Source organism: Cheilinus undulatus, linkage group 17, assembly GCF_018320785.1.
Source record: "Cheilinus undulatus linkage group 17, ASM1832078v1, whole genome shotgun sequence".
Taxonomy (NCBI): Eukaryota; Metazoa; Chordata; class Actinopteri; order Labriformes; family Labridae; genus Cheilinus; species Cheilinus undulatus.
Genome location: NC_054881.1, coordinates 10,763,932 through 10,778,700, shown reverse-complemented (window position 1 = coordinate 10,778,700; position 14,769 = coordinate 10,763,932). Strand labels below are relative to the sequence as shown.

General features: G+C 40.1%; 1 protein-coding gene across 2 annotated transcripts in view; it reads left to right on the top strand.

The window, feature by feature from the left end:
• The first annotated feature begins 3,450 nt into the window (after positions 1-3,450).
• znf462 (zinc finger protein 462) overlaps positions 3,451-14,769 on the top strand; it is an 88,725-nt gene continuing 77,406 nt past the window's right edge. For both annotated transcript variants that reach the window (XM_041810468.1, XM_041810466.1), the window contains exon 1: positions 3,451-4,020. The gene's annotated coding sequence lies outside the window, so the exon portion shown is untranslated. The remainder of the gene's footprint in view (positions 4,021-14,769) is intronic.

The window sequence follows — 14,769 nt, the reverse complement described above, 5'->3', positions numbered from 1 at the left end:
CAAATGGGCACCATTCAAGGAGGAGGAAGTCATTCTGGGCCAAAGAAACCTTCGCCAAAGTATTTGGGGAAATACATGCAGCTACGTACGTCACTGCAACAGGAGTCCTGGCACTATTGACCTGCATTTAAAAAGGGCTCATTCCTGCTTCCATCTGTCACCTTCTGCATACAGCAGCACATTATATATTTAAATTCTTACATAATTCAGCTCCTGAAGTGTCACAGTTAAACAACAGAGTGCATAACCTCATGTTACAGAAGCACAAGAGCAGCTCTACACTACAAACACTGAAATTTCTATTACATTTCACACACAAAAAAACATGTTCCATCCATAATTCATAGCTAAAACCTCACAAGAGGCAACAACACTTGTCAGACATGATTAACTACATCTGTATCTTACACAAATTTAATTCCTCTCTGTGTCCCTTCCTGTAAATCAAACAACAATCAGCAGAGAGCGTGCTCACCAGATTTGTGGCTGAGCTTTGTCAGATGTCTGAATATCACACATGGGATTATTGAGTTAAAAAAAATACCAAGTGTATAGCAAACTACTTTTTTTTGATGTAATAACATTTTGCTGTTTCATTAAAAAACAAAGTGTATGTCTCAAAAGGTAATGCATTATGGCGTGGTTGTTGCAAAGAAGAATGGTTTAGTGTCTAAGAAAATGAAGCCATAGTTTCTAGCTACAATAATTGACCAGTCTATCACAGTGGCTCTCTCATTTCTGCATCCTTCGGCCCAAATGTGGCAACCATTTTTTTTTTATTTGTCAATTAAGACCTAAAATGTTGGCCTGCCTGTTACAAGATCAGGCTACATAAATTCTGGCCTTGTGTCATCACAGCTTATTAACAAATGCTGGTCCCAAATATGAATGTCAGGAATGGCAAACACTCCTCTAGTGTGACATAATCGACGATACGTCCTAGATGCCCCATGATCACAATTGGACATGACTGGCATGACAGACAAGTCAACATGTCCTAGACTAGTGCATACCACTACTTTGAGACACAGCGACATCATCAGTCGTCGTAAGTGAATTAATTTGCACAAGGTTTTTACCGTTTTAGAACTATTGACGCCGATGGTGGCTCTGTTAGCTTTAGCTTCATAGTGAAAGCTAACATAGCTACATGGTAAACGTTACCATGTAAACCAACATAGCAGTGGTAGCTGTAGCTTTAGCAATGTTATCTTGAGCAAACATGGCTAAAGCAAGCATAGCTACATAAGCTACATAAGTAATGTAGCCACGTAGCTATGTTAGTCTTAGCTTTGTTCAGCTATGTTTGCTGTGTTGGAGTGTTTTCACAGAGCGCATGCTTTTATTCTGTAAGTACTGTTTTAGACTGTTTAGCTAGCTATACTTAACATTTTCAATTCAAATTCAGACAACTTTATTTATCCCAAAGGTCAATTCAATTTTTAAGATTTTAAAGTAAAGTATTGGAGGCTAGGATTTTAGCTGTTGACTTTTGGTGTCCTAACCCTCATCCCAACCCGAACCAGACCTCAAGACAGACTTTCTCAAGGTCTTTAGAAACTTAACAGAGGTTAACCTCCATCCATTCATTTACTATATCAATTATCCTGTTGGAGGTCATGGGGGGGTGGGGCTGTCATTGGGCGAGAAGGGAGGTTAACCTATCAAGGGAAAAGCTGTTATCCAAGACAAAGAGATCATAAGATATATATATAGATATATATGTAATTCCGTACGAATCTTACAATAGTTTGATCAAACTGAACACTTTGAATGCAAACATTCGATGTCAACCGCACTCTTCTGATCCTTATCAGCATTGCCATGCATGAGGTAAAAAAGTCAAGATCTCCAAGAAATAAACAACAGAAATGTACTAATCTTGATGAGGATGCATGCCCACTTAGGGCTTACACACTAAACTGTGCAACCACATGTTAAATCATTATAACAGAAGCCATGGAGGCAAATAAATCTACCATTGATGCTGAATTGTCATGCAAGATAATGAGATTAACAGGTCAAGATGTTGAGAAAACAGAAAAATATTCCTGTTACCTGGGAGAAATGGACTACCATAAAAAAAAACGGTTTTATTTCCCCTTGGGGCTTCCAATAAATCTTATTTTGTTTTCCCATGATAAATAATAATAATAATAATAATACATTTTATTCATAAAGCATTTTTCATAAAACTCAAAGACACTGTACAAAGCTGAAAAGATAAAATCACATTAAACAAACCATAAAAACAAAGTCAACACAAGGAAAGCAGCAACAAATAATGGGATATAATAATGGGATAGCAACACTGGTTTTACCCAAACAGGTTGATTTTTCAAGATATTTAGTAAGCTATACTTTACCTAAGTAGTTTTCACAGGAAAAACAGTTCTGTTATCCTTATATATTTGGCTTGAAACCAGCCAAAATTTACTTGTTATCCCAGGAAAATGGACCAAAATAAAAATTTATGTGATAAAAAACAGCTCTACATTATAATTCATTTACTTTGTGTGATAAATGTGGTTGTTTTCTCAAGCTTATTTATCTTACTGGGATGAAATAAGGAAGTTTCCTATCTGAAGGAGATCATATCTCAAGGTCTTTAGAAAACTAAACTGAGATAAATTTATTACTGGAAAGCATTTCCCCTCTCCAAGACAATCAGATTTTTAAAAAGTCGAGGTAGAGCAAAAAATCTCATCATAAAAGGAAAATTGACTTCACTAAATTGCATGAATGTATGTTGTTTTAGGGCTTCCTTGCAAATCTTACAATAGTTCTATAAAACTGAGCTCTTTGAATGGAAATGTTTGATGTCTGCTCCATTCATCTGATCATTATCAGCATTGTCATGCAAGATACTGGTAAAAAAAAAAGTCAGGATCTCAAGGACAAACAACAGAAATGTACTTATCACTGGACAAATGTAAGGATGCATGCCCACTTTGGGCTTCCGTACGAACCTTTGCAATCACGTTAAATCACTTCAGCATCAGCCATGGAGGCAGATAAATCTACCTTTGATGACATTATGGTCACTCAATCATGCTGGGTAGTCTTCTCTCCATCCTACCCACCCTAAGCCCCCCCATCCCACCCTCCTCCTAGCCCACTAGCTCACCCACCCATCCACCCACCCATCTTTTACTCTGACATACATCTGAGCAGGACCCTGCACCTTTTGTCTTGGGCTCCCTCTTTGTTAGCAGCTGGTGGACAGAGCTGCATGCAGGCTGCAGGAACAGCACACAGTGGTGACTGCAACACAGCAGGGATTTCATGTTTTATGGTGGTAAACCTTTATAAAAACGTAAAATGGTGTTTATTGTCATGAATGCATGTGCAGAATAAAAGATGATGAACATTTGGAGGGAGTGTGATCAAGTTGGTTTATTTTTATGAAGATATTTCATTGCATTTTTTATTTATTTTTGACATTTTTATTCAAAAGGTGCACTCTTTCTATCTATCCATCTATCTATCTATTTATCTATCTATCTATCTATCTATGTTAATGTGTCTGGATGAAGAGTGTAAGCAGCATCATCACCACCAAAGTGAACTGCAGATAACCTCATGACGTGGCAGACCCACATCCACACAGTATGGAGAGCCTATATAAAATCTACAGAGCCCTCGTGTATCTGCTGCTGCTCGGAGCCGCTGATAAGGGCTTTGCAGGGCGATCTGACTTCAGTCTACATGAAGGATGAGCTTCTCAGACAGAGACGTTGTCCATCCTGCTGCTGATGCTCCCTCGTCTCATCGTAAACTCTTGTGCACCCTCTGGTGCTTGCTAGTCTCCCAAACTTCTTTGTGTGTAGCCTGCTTTGCAGATTGTCTTCCTTGTCTGTGTGGTTGCTCATTATTCAGAGACAGACGGATCTCAGGTCATCTGCAGCTGCAGCAAAGGAGAAGCAGGAAAGATGGCGATCATCCATTAGACCGACCGGGCGCACGCATGAAATACGAGGACAACTTTTGGGAGGATCGCTCGAGGAGAAGATTGTACCAGTGAGTTTTTGCACTATATTTCCAGTTTCGGCTGGGCTTTCAAGGTCTGCGAGAACGTCGCGATGGTAGATCATGGGATATAATTTGGAGAGCGCCTCGTGAATGACCTGGAAAGAGCTGACCCCCCCTTCTTCTCCTTCTTCTTCTCCGTGTCTCCTTTTAGTCCAGGTCCTTTATGGAGAGGAAAGGTTTTTTTAGTCGGGTGGGCGCTCCATGCTGCCAAAGTCAAGTGGGTCTTCTCGCCAGTTTATATCCTAACCCATGTAGCGCTTCCCCGCTATGTCGCCTATCGGTTTGTTGTCAAAGTGACACAAGGAAATGGACGCTAGCGGTGTAAAAACGAGCTCTCGCCTGCGTGTTTTTGCCGAGTGTTTTGTTATTCTGACATGTCTGGTCAAGGGAATTACTGTAACCCCGGCTGTGCTTGCCTCTCTCCCCCCTCTTCTCTCCCCCCTCTCTCTCTCCCTCTCTGGCCGGTTGTGGCGTGCGTGTTGTTGCGCGTTAGCTTCATGGGAGAAGCCATTGCACGGATTGCTCTCCTCTCCCAAAGCAAGCCTCCATTAGCGACACAGAGGAGCTGGCATCCAGTCACACATACACTCACCATGAAAGCCATGTCCAGTCTAAGAAGGGGATATATGCCTCCCCCCTCCTCCCACATGCTTTTAAAAACCTTATCTGGTGACCATTTCGGCTCGCTTCTCCAAGGTTTAACTTGGAGCTATCTAGATGGTTCTGAACCCTTATGTGGCTCTGTAAATCCCACTCATTTGTGCTTGTTCTGGGTGCTTCTGGATTATATTGTCTCCCCTTTGCTCTGTGTTTGGATGTCTAGTCGCTGTCACTGCTCTGAAGACAGGTATGTCACATTGAGGAGGGCTTCCTTCACCATAAAATGGAGGAAGGCAGAGGAGTCTCCTAGGAGAGCCCTGGAGTCAGACAGGCAGAGGAACAAAGGTTATGTTCAGATAAAAACAGCCACAACCTCTTCTTCTTCTTCTCCTCCTTCTTCTCCTCTTCTTCTGCTACTTCCTCTTCTTCTGCTTCTTTATTTCTGCTCGGAAGTTTAGTCAGCCAGAGGAAGCAGCAGAAAAAGTGAGGTGGGTTCAGGGTTAACGCATGACTTTTAACTCCTTACATGAACATAGTTTACCTTCTAAATGTGAAGGGACTCCTTTTATTCTGAATCTTGGTTGGTGGGACTTTATTTGGACTGTCTGTGTGGATTTTAAAGCTGATTAATGCAGTGTTTTGGCTTTGCAGGTAGTTAATGTTCAACAAAGTGGTCTCAACTCCTGTACAGACTTTCTCTCCCTCTGTTGTTTGGAGTTTCTGAAGGGAAGTTCTCCAGATGATTCTGTTCCTCTGTTTTTAAAGGGTTTTTGTTGCATTTTTGGTTCTCCTTTGCAACTTTTAGAACATTTTATGGCTTTTTATAAAACACTGGTTCATGCTTGTGCTCCTTATTGGTGGATAACTTAATGAAAAGGGTCTATATGTATGTTATTGCATGTTTACATGCAATTAATTGCTGTTTTATGCCAACCATGTTTACATGAAGTGAGTAAAAGTGGAACTACTGCAATTATTCTGACTAAAATCGATTCTAAAATGCATGTAAACATGCAAGTCTGACTGATTGTGTGCTACCAAGTCAAACTTGTACTAACATGTAAATTGCACATAGTATCATCCATTTTTGTTACTTTTTAGTTACCTTTTTGGATTTTACAGCATTTTATGGCTTCTTACTCAAAACTATTGAACTCTTGTACCCCTAAATAATGGATAATTGAATGAAGAGGGTTTATATGTATGTAATCGCACAATTAGATGCATTTAATTGCTAACTTATGCTCAATCATATTTACATGACATGAGAAAAAGTGGAATTACTGCAATTATTCTAACTCTAAAATGCATGTAAACATGCAAGTCTGTCTGAAAGCGTGCTACCAAGTCCAACCTGGACTAACAGTTAAATTGCACATAGTATGCGTCAGTTTTTGTTACCTTTTTGGATTTTACAGCATTTTATGGCTTCTTACTCAAAACTATTGAACTCTTGTACCCCTAAATGAAGGAAATTGAAGGAAGATGTACATAATTGCACAATTGGATGCAATTAATTGCTAATTTATGCTCAATCATGTTTACATGCATTTGATAACAGTGGAATAACTGCAATTATTCCAACTAAACAGAGATTTAAAATGCATGTAAACATAGAAGTCCAACTGAAATTTTGTCACCTTTTTGGTTTGACAGCTTGTATTCAGAAGTGGTTCATTCCTGTGCTCTAACTGGTGGATAATTGAATGAAGAGGCTCTATAAGGAGGCACAATTATTTATTTAGCAGTTAAATATTTAATTTCTGTTTCACTTCAATCATGTGTCCATGCAATGATAAAAAAGTAAAATAACAGCAATTATCCCAACTTAAACAGGGCTTTAAAATGCATGTAAACATGCAAGTCCAGCTTAGATTGTACTACCAAGACGAAGTCAAACTGACATGTAAATTCCACATACATTGTGTTGATTTTTGTTGCTATTTTGGTCCTCCTTTTGTGATTTTACAGCATTTTATGGCATCTTATCAAAACTATTGAACTCTTGAATGATTGATAATTGAGAGATTAAATATGCATGTTGTTGCATAATAAATATTTAAATCACATTTTCATGCAGTGAAAACAATAGAATTGCTGCAATTATTCCAACTAATACTGGATTCTAAAATACTCGTAAATATGCAAGTACAATTGAAATCTTACTACTAAGTTGAAGTTAGGCTTACATGTAAGCTCCACATACTCTGTGTATGTTTTTGCCGCTGTTTTGGTTCCTTAATGGGATTTTGGCAGCATTTTATGGCTTTTTATCAAAAAAATGACTCATTCTTTACTCCTAATTGGTGGATAATTGAATGAAGAGGCTTTATATGGAGGCACATGCATGTAATTACAAGATTAGACATATTTAAATTTTGTTTTCTGTTGTGTCATTCACATTTACATGCAGTTAGAAAAAGTTGAATTCCTGTAGTAGTCTGACTACAAATGGACTTCAAAATAGGGATGCACGATACCGGATATCCGACATGCCAATATTCCCAAACTTATTTTGCTGATATGATACATCAGTATGTACCTTTTGTAATTGTAAAGAAGACCAAGTGTCTCCAATAAGTCAGGGAAGTAGACAGTCTGGCAGCTGTTATACATTTGATGGCACAATTGTATATTTCTGTTACATGCGTATTCAGTGCATTGGCTGTAAATATCTGCAGAAATTTTACATCCTTGTGCATTAGGAAACCGTCCTCCAGCAAGGAACGGTAGTGTTATAAAAAAGCATGTGGTTTTCCAATTCCAAAATGAACTTTTCTTCATCCATGGAGTCATATTTATGACCCTCTGACCAATCAGTGACCCGTGGCTGTGACCTAAGTTCAGTATTTCCCACAGAGCGACACATGTCTAGGGCTATAAGGATGGCCATCCTGTTTATTTTTAGGTTTCTGACTTTCTTTCTATTGTATCTATCAGCAGAATGTTGTGTAATTACAGTCAAATAACATTACTAGCCTTTTGCAATGTAACTTTTGATATCTATAATCTAAGCAGTTGAGCTGCATTTGTAAAGGCTTATTGTTGATGAGGTAGCGTTTCACAACCATCATTCTAGTATGCAGGAGTACAGGATGATATCAGTAGCAAGAAGAGAATAGGAGGGACGTTCTAGTGGGATGTCTGTTGCAAGCACAGAGGGTGATCGATAATATGCAAACTGAAGAATGCTCTGCAAATATTCTAGTGTAGCAGTAAACACAACTGGGATAATGAGGTGAACCTTTTGCATTCTTGTTCCTGTTTGGGTTGACATGCTCTTCATTAATTGATGTGTTTTGGCAGCGACCTTCACTGAAAATAGACTTGGTGCATATCTCAAGTGGAGTGGCACTTCTGCGCATGCTGCTGAATTGCAAAGAGTAGCAAAAAAGGTTATAATTTGTTCTCCAGTTCCCTTGTATGCAGATTTCTGCACAGACGGAGTATGTGGAATTTGAGGGTTAAACACCTGGCTCACAGAGATAAGTTTATTTTGCATACCTCAATCTGACTCAAAATGGACCTGGTGTTCTGAGCATAATCCAGAATTTCCATGCTGGACTTTGACCCAGGAGTAGGTGAGCATTAGCAATGACAACTGGAAGAAGGTCCATCATGTTGGCGAAAAGGTGGACATGCTCCAGGTATTAATTTGATTCTCTTGCTGTTCATGCAGGCTATTACAAGGATAGTAGTCAAGATAAATCATCTAAATGAGATATAACAACATCTTGACTTTACATGTAAACATACCAAGTTTTTGATGGCTTTTATTCAGGGAGGAGGGTTTATATGGGGGCACCTGCATGTTATTACAGGATCAGATGTAATTAATTGCTGTTTCATGTGAATTAAAAGTTATTTAGGGACTTTTCCTGAAGCTGTCTGTTGGCCAGCTTGTCAGAAGAGGTGTGCAAGCAGTAGCGTGTTCCAGTGTGTCTGTGTGAGTGTCTATCCGTGTGGGTCTGTGCTACGCTCTGCAGTTCCCCTGGCCACTGTGTGAAATCTTGCTGACAAGGAGACTGCAAGCTTGACACACTGTGCTGCGACAATGCCGGGGCTGAGAAGAGCAATCAAAATGGTGGCGATGCTCCTTCTCCCTGGCGTGGCATGCAGGGCAAACAGGTTCTCAAGGAGGAGCCGATAGAGGACAGCCGGGGCGGGAATCTGCTGCCGTCGACACATTTGTCTGGCAGACGGGTGCAGCGCATGTAGTCTGGAGGAAGGTGGATGTTCTGCAAATGAGCTCAGTGATTTCACTCGGGATATGATTGTCATGTCTGCTGTTTTTTTTTTTTCTGGAAAAAGCTCTCAGATTGTCTTAGAGATTCTGAGGCAGTGTGCTGTGGTAGACTCCCTGTAGTAACTTTCACAAGTCTCCAACACATTCTTGACTCGTTCTCAGTTTTGTAAAGCTTATTCATGCTACACAAGCAGCTAATCTGCATGCTCAGGTTTTCACTTCAACTCACCAGCTGAGGTCGTTTGGGTCAGGGTTGTTTCCTTTCTCAGCGACAGAGTTGGCATTTAAATAAGGTTGTCACAAATTTCAATTCTTCGATCATTTCAATACCACGAGTTCTAAAATGATACAACCTCTCTTGTTTTAATATTTGATTGCATTGGGAGTAGAAAACCTTCAACATAAAAGTCACATATTCAGGCATATATTTAACCAAGATCTGGTGCAAAAGGTGAAGGAGAACACCATCTAAATGGTACAAATCTAAAGACAACATATCCATAAAATACTTTATCTAGTATGCACATAGATATAGTTTGATGTGATTGTCTAGTATATTGATTTATTTTGTATTGTGTTGCATTGAGCTGAGACTGTATGGGTAACAAGAGAAACTTCTCTAGGGACAGCCAAGGTCTCCATGTTCTTGCAATGGCAATTACTTAGTGGTAATTTAATTTATTACACATTAATATGGTGTTAAACCGCAAGCACAGGACCTTAAAGTCACTCTTTGATTTGTTTAAAAGAGTGCCTTTGTCTAAGAATTTAGATCATAAACTTTTAGAGGATTAACAGGTTGTTTGATCTAAAAAAGTTAAGCTTTTATGACAGTAGAGTTCGTTTCAGTGAAGAAAAAGGTTTTTCGTGGTCAGCATAGGATAAGCTGCTTTTCCTTGATTTTTACCCTTTGTTGTTAAAAATACAGTGTCTATTTGTCATATGTAATAGAGGTAGACCAATTTTCAGCATGGCTGATTAACAATGCAGAGATTTGGCATTTAGCCAATTATCTGTATTAGCATTATATTTTACCAATAATCAGCCAAAATCAATTCATTCAAAAGTGTGCTAGTTTGGCTCCACTGCAAGGTTGCCACCACCCCCCCCCCCCCAAGTTTTGTTTACTCTCTGCAGTCTCACCTAATGTCCCGCCCACAAACTGTCTGACTGGTTTGATGTCACACAACTATCAGCCAATCAGCACCAAGGCCTTGGTGGTACTGACAGGGAGTATAAGTTTGTTTTCACACCTGATAGTCTGGGGGTCTCGGTTTGGTTTGGAACTCAAATTGCAACATTGGCACACGTTCACATGGTTTCATTCAGGGTTGCCAGGTCTGGGTCAAATCTAGCCAAATGGCTGATAAAACTAGCCCAAAACCAAGCTATTTGAGGCTAAATAAAGATGTTTATTCTGCTTTGAACGTTAAAAACATGTACATAAGACATCAATAACGGGTCCACTCAATCACACAAAAATCTACCTGGAAGTAGCCCAATTCCACGGGAAAACATTGGATCTGGCAACCCTGGTTTGGTTTGCGTACAGATTGCCCTTGGCCAGATGAAACAAACCATATGTTTGTGATGCTGTCATCCCAAACAAAGACGAAAAAGAGACTTAGGCTAGATAAAGACAAAACTGAAAATCCATCTCCTTCTGCTGGTCTTTTTTTTTTACATAAACAATGAAACAACACCAAATTTATGCTGTCTTGGGGTTTCTGGTTTTGTCTGTGGCCGTTATGAGCAGACAGCGAAGCAGTGAGCTGTTTAGCATGTTGTTCTTAACATGAGACCGATAAGTCAGTACCGAAGAAAAAGACTAGCCAATATGTGAGCGCGAGACTATCACATGTTGCCATGGCGACACAGATGCCGAGCGAGGTACTGCCATGTATTTGAGTGTATTAAACCACATTTTTAAAATCATTTTTAAATCATGTTGCCTTATGCCACTTCCTGCCTTTGGTTCACAAAGTGGTCTGCTTTGCTTTCACACTCAAACAAGCCACACCAAGGTTCATTTGGAAGCAAACCGAGACCCACCAGAGTTTGTATGAGCTTTCACACCACTCCAAACGAAAACGGACAAGAGGTCGTTTAAAACGGACCAAACAGCTCTGGTGTGAATGTGCCCTAAGATATCAGTGTGCAATAGTTTATTTACCTCAACTTTTAAACCTCTAAGGCTAAGGTTCAAATATTGAGGATTTTTCAACTTATTCATCTTTTTGTGCCTTTAGAGGACAACAGTGGATAGAATCAGAAACAGGGATGAGAGAGTGGGGAATGGCACCACAGGAGGAATTCAACACTGGCCCGTCTGCATATAGAGGGTAATCTAACCTTGAGGTCATCGGCGCCCTGAGTATTAAGGAAATTTTTCACTGAAAAGGTGCACATGGTTTTTAAACACAGAGTAACACATCCCAAATTTAGACTCGGGTGCAATCATAGAAATTATTGTCATTGACTGGCAAAATGCACTTTCTAATGTCTGAGACAGATCAATTTATCATCTACTTTCCATCAAATTGCTCTACATAAATGAAAGTATAAAACACTTGGCAATTATAAAACGTTAATAACACACAAACTCTTTGCTTACTTTCATATTTGTTTTGGGGGGCATTAGGGGCCTTTAGATTTGTTTTGCCCTGGTGCCCCTTAGCAGGTTTTTCAGGCCCTGCTTCAAACACTTAAACAGGTTAAAAGTTGCCAAAATTTAGTAAAGATAGACTCATCTAAGTATTAGAACACATCATTGATTTATAATTGGATAATATACTAGAAAGGAAGCAGGTTATAGAGATAATCTATATTACATAATGGCCTTTATCCTCAGTAGTAATATGCAAATTTGCAGCTGGCCAAATATTACGGTCATGTTTACATTGCCATGAAAGCGATCCAGACCTAACTAGTTGAACGTCTGTCTTTTTATTTGATATTTTAAACACGTTACTGCAGTTCAGCTCCAAGGTGACAGGGCAGAACTGAACTATGACGGCTACTTCTGGAGTAGAATTACATAACTGGACTATTGCAAGGTATTTCAGGATTACTCTTAAAAAGGCCTGACAAAGAGGACAGGGGATTTAACAAGAGAGACTCCAGTGATGGTTTGAATGCTGGAAGGAAATGGTTGTGAAGCTCATCACTCACTCAGAAAGTCTTCTGTGTTCTCACAGTCAAACACGCACACATGTACAGCAAGCCTCCCTCCCTCTCTCTCTCATTCACTCACTCACATTGGGTGATGCACTCGTCCATTCTTCTCCACCTGGGGCAGTGAAGAAGGCCAGGGAGACGCACAAAAGCAAATTGAAATGCTCCAGTGAGTGCTTTCTTGACATGATGCATGGCTCATGAGATGCAGCCTGGCCCTGCTGCTACACTTGTAAGCGTGCTGGAACAGACTGGCCCCAGTTCAAACACTAATATCTTCACAGTGCAACGTAAAACCTCTCATCTCTTTTTTACTGCATTTTACTGACCTCAGACATGAATTGAATACAATCCTATTTGGTTTTGATGTTTGATTTTAGAAATAAAAGTTTGACAAAGTTGAGAAACCAGATTTGGTCCCTTTAAATATTTGAATGTTGTGTCTGCACATGAAGGGATTACTGAATGGGCCTGAAGGCTGTCGGCTTGAAAACACATAGACTTTTGAGATGGATGCCAACAAAGCTAGCTTTCTTGTTGGCCTACAAAAATCCCTTCGCTACAGCAACTCTTCTGATCAAAATTACATCAGGTGTCACAGTATTCTTTGGCTAATATACATCCCAATTCCAAAAAATTAGGGACAGTGTAGCATCCCCGCTTCTTCTAACAGAAGTCTCTAACCACCTGGGAAGTGAGGAGACAGTTGCTGGGAGTTTAGGAGAGGAATGTTGTCCCATGGCTATCTGGTGTAAGATTCTAGCTGCTCAACAGTCCTGGGTCTTCTTGCACCAAATATTTTCGATTGGTGAAAGGTCTGGACAGCAGGCAGGCCAGTTCAGTACCTGGACTCTTCTACTGTGAAGCCATGCTGATGTGTTGGATGTGGTATGTGGTTAAGCATTGTCTTGCTGAAATCTGCAAGGCTTTCCCTGAAAGAGACGGTGTCTGGATGGGAGCATATGTTGCACTAAAACCTCTTGTACTTTTCAGCATTGATAGTGCCTTTCCAGATGTGTAAGCTGCCCATGCCATTTGAACTAATGTAACCCCATACCATCAGGCTTTTGAAATGTATACTGACAACAAGCTGGATGGTCCCTCTCCTCTTTAGTCTGCAGGATATGGCGACCGTAGTTTCTAACAAGTTTCAAATTTTGATTCATCTGACCACAGAACAGTTCTGCATTCTGCATTAGTACATTTTAAATGAGCTTTGGCCCAGAGAAGACAGCAGTGTTTTGCCGGACCGTGCTGACATATGGCCTCTTCTTTTCAGGATACAGCCTTGCCTTGTTGCCATCAAATTCAAAATGAGCTTATATGGATAGTGGATCTTAAGTGAGTGTATTCCCGCTGTCAGCAACACTTCGTCCCAGTGCTCATTAAACAGCCAGTTAATGGCACAGACTATAAACTTCAGTCGTTGAGTATTCACATTGACGTTTGGAGTGTTCCAGTCCCAGCATCTCAGCACTGTGAGCTTTGGTTTTACTGAAAGTTAAAGGGCTGATCCCTTGTAGACAAGGGGTCCCCTTTCTAGTCCACAACCCCCCAAAATAACAGTCTCAGAGACTGGGGGACCCCACTGTCTCTCGAGGTTGTTAAAGTTCTTAAGATTGCGCATAGCCTCATACACTCACGGATGGGTCTTCCCAATACTGGAAAGAAAAAAAAACTGAAGAACACAGCAGCATTTTGGCCGAGGTAGAGGTAGATTAGCTTTAAGCTAACTGTAGTACAATTCATTAAAAGGCAAAGTTAATGTTTGATATTGTTCGGAGTCGTCCTACAATAGAATACAATAAAACATTATTTTCTAACAGTGTAGTAATGTAGTAATTTATGTTTTAACATAACTGATAAAAAGGTGTTTAATAATGCTGTTTGCATTTTATCTAAGGCGATGTTTCAGTTTTATTATAGATTCAGTAAGAAAACATACAATTTGAAATCACTTAAAACTGATCATATTCTTTTATGTAGGCATCCTTCAACCCCCCTCTGGTTGTCTCTTGACCCCTCAGGGGGTCCCAACCCCCACTTTGGGAACCACTCATGTAAACTAACAGCTTGGGTGTGTGGCTGCAGCGTCTCGGCTGCATCAAGGCTTGATTTTCATTTCAGCGTACATGTTAACAAGTCAAGGCTTTTATGAATAACCTGCATGTCTCACAAAGACAGGAAAGATTGTGAGACATCTTTGCTTCGTTTAAGATTTTATGTCCAATCTGTAGAGTATGTTTGCTCTGTGTTTCTTGCTGACCCTACTAAATGCAACAAGCTGAAACTAATTCCTCCAATAAAGGTTCTCCTAGGCTGTAGTTGTCTAATAGACTGAATTAAGTTGGATTTTTCTTTTTGTTTATTTTGCCGCATTCATATTACCCTCTACCTTCACAGGCCTTCCAGGGCCTGCTGCTGAGAATCATCCCCACAGCATGATGCTGCCCCCACTGTGCTTCACAGTGAGAATGGTGTGTTAGTGGTGATGTGCAGTGTTTGATGTCCACCAGACATTGTGTGTTTTCTTATGGCCAACAGCTCCATTTTTGGTCTCATTAGACCAAAGAACTTTCTTCTACTTAACCATGGAGTCTTCTGCATGCCTTTTGCGAACTCGAGTCCAGATTTAATCTGAGTTCTCTTTCACAGTGGCTTTCTCTTTGCCTCTCTCCCATAAAGCTTTGACTGGTGAAGAACCCGGGTAACAGTTG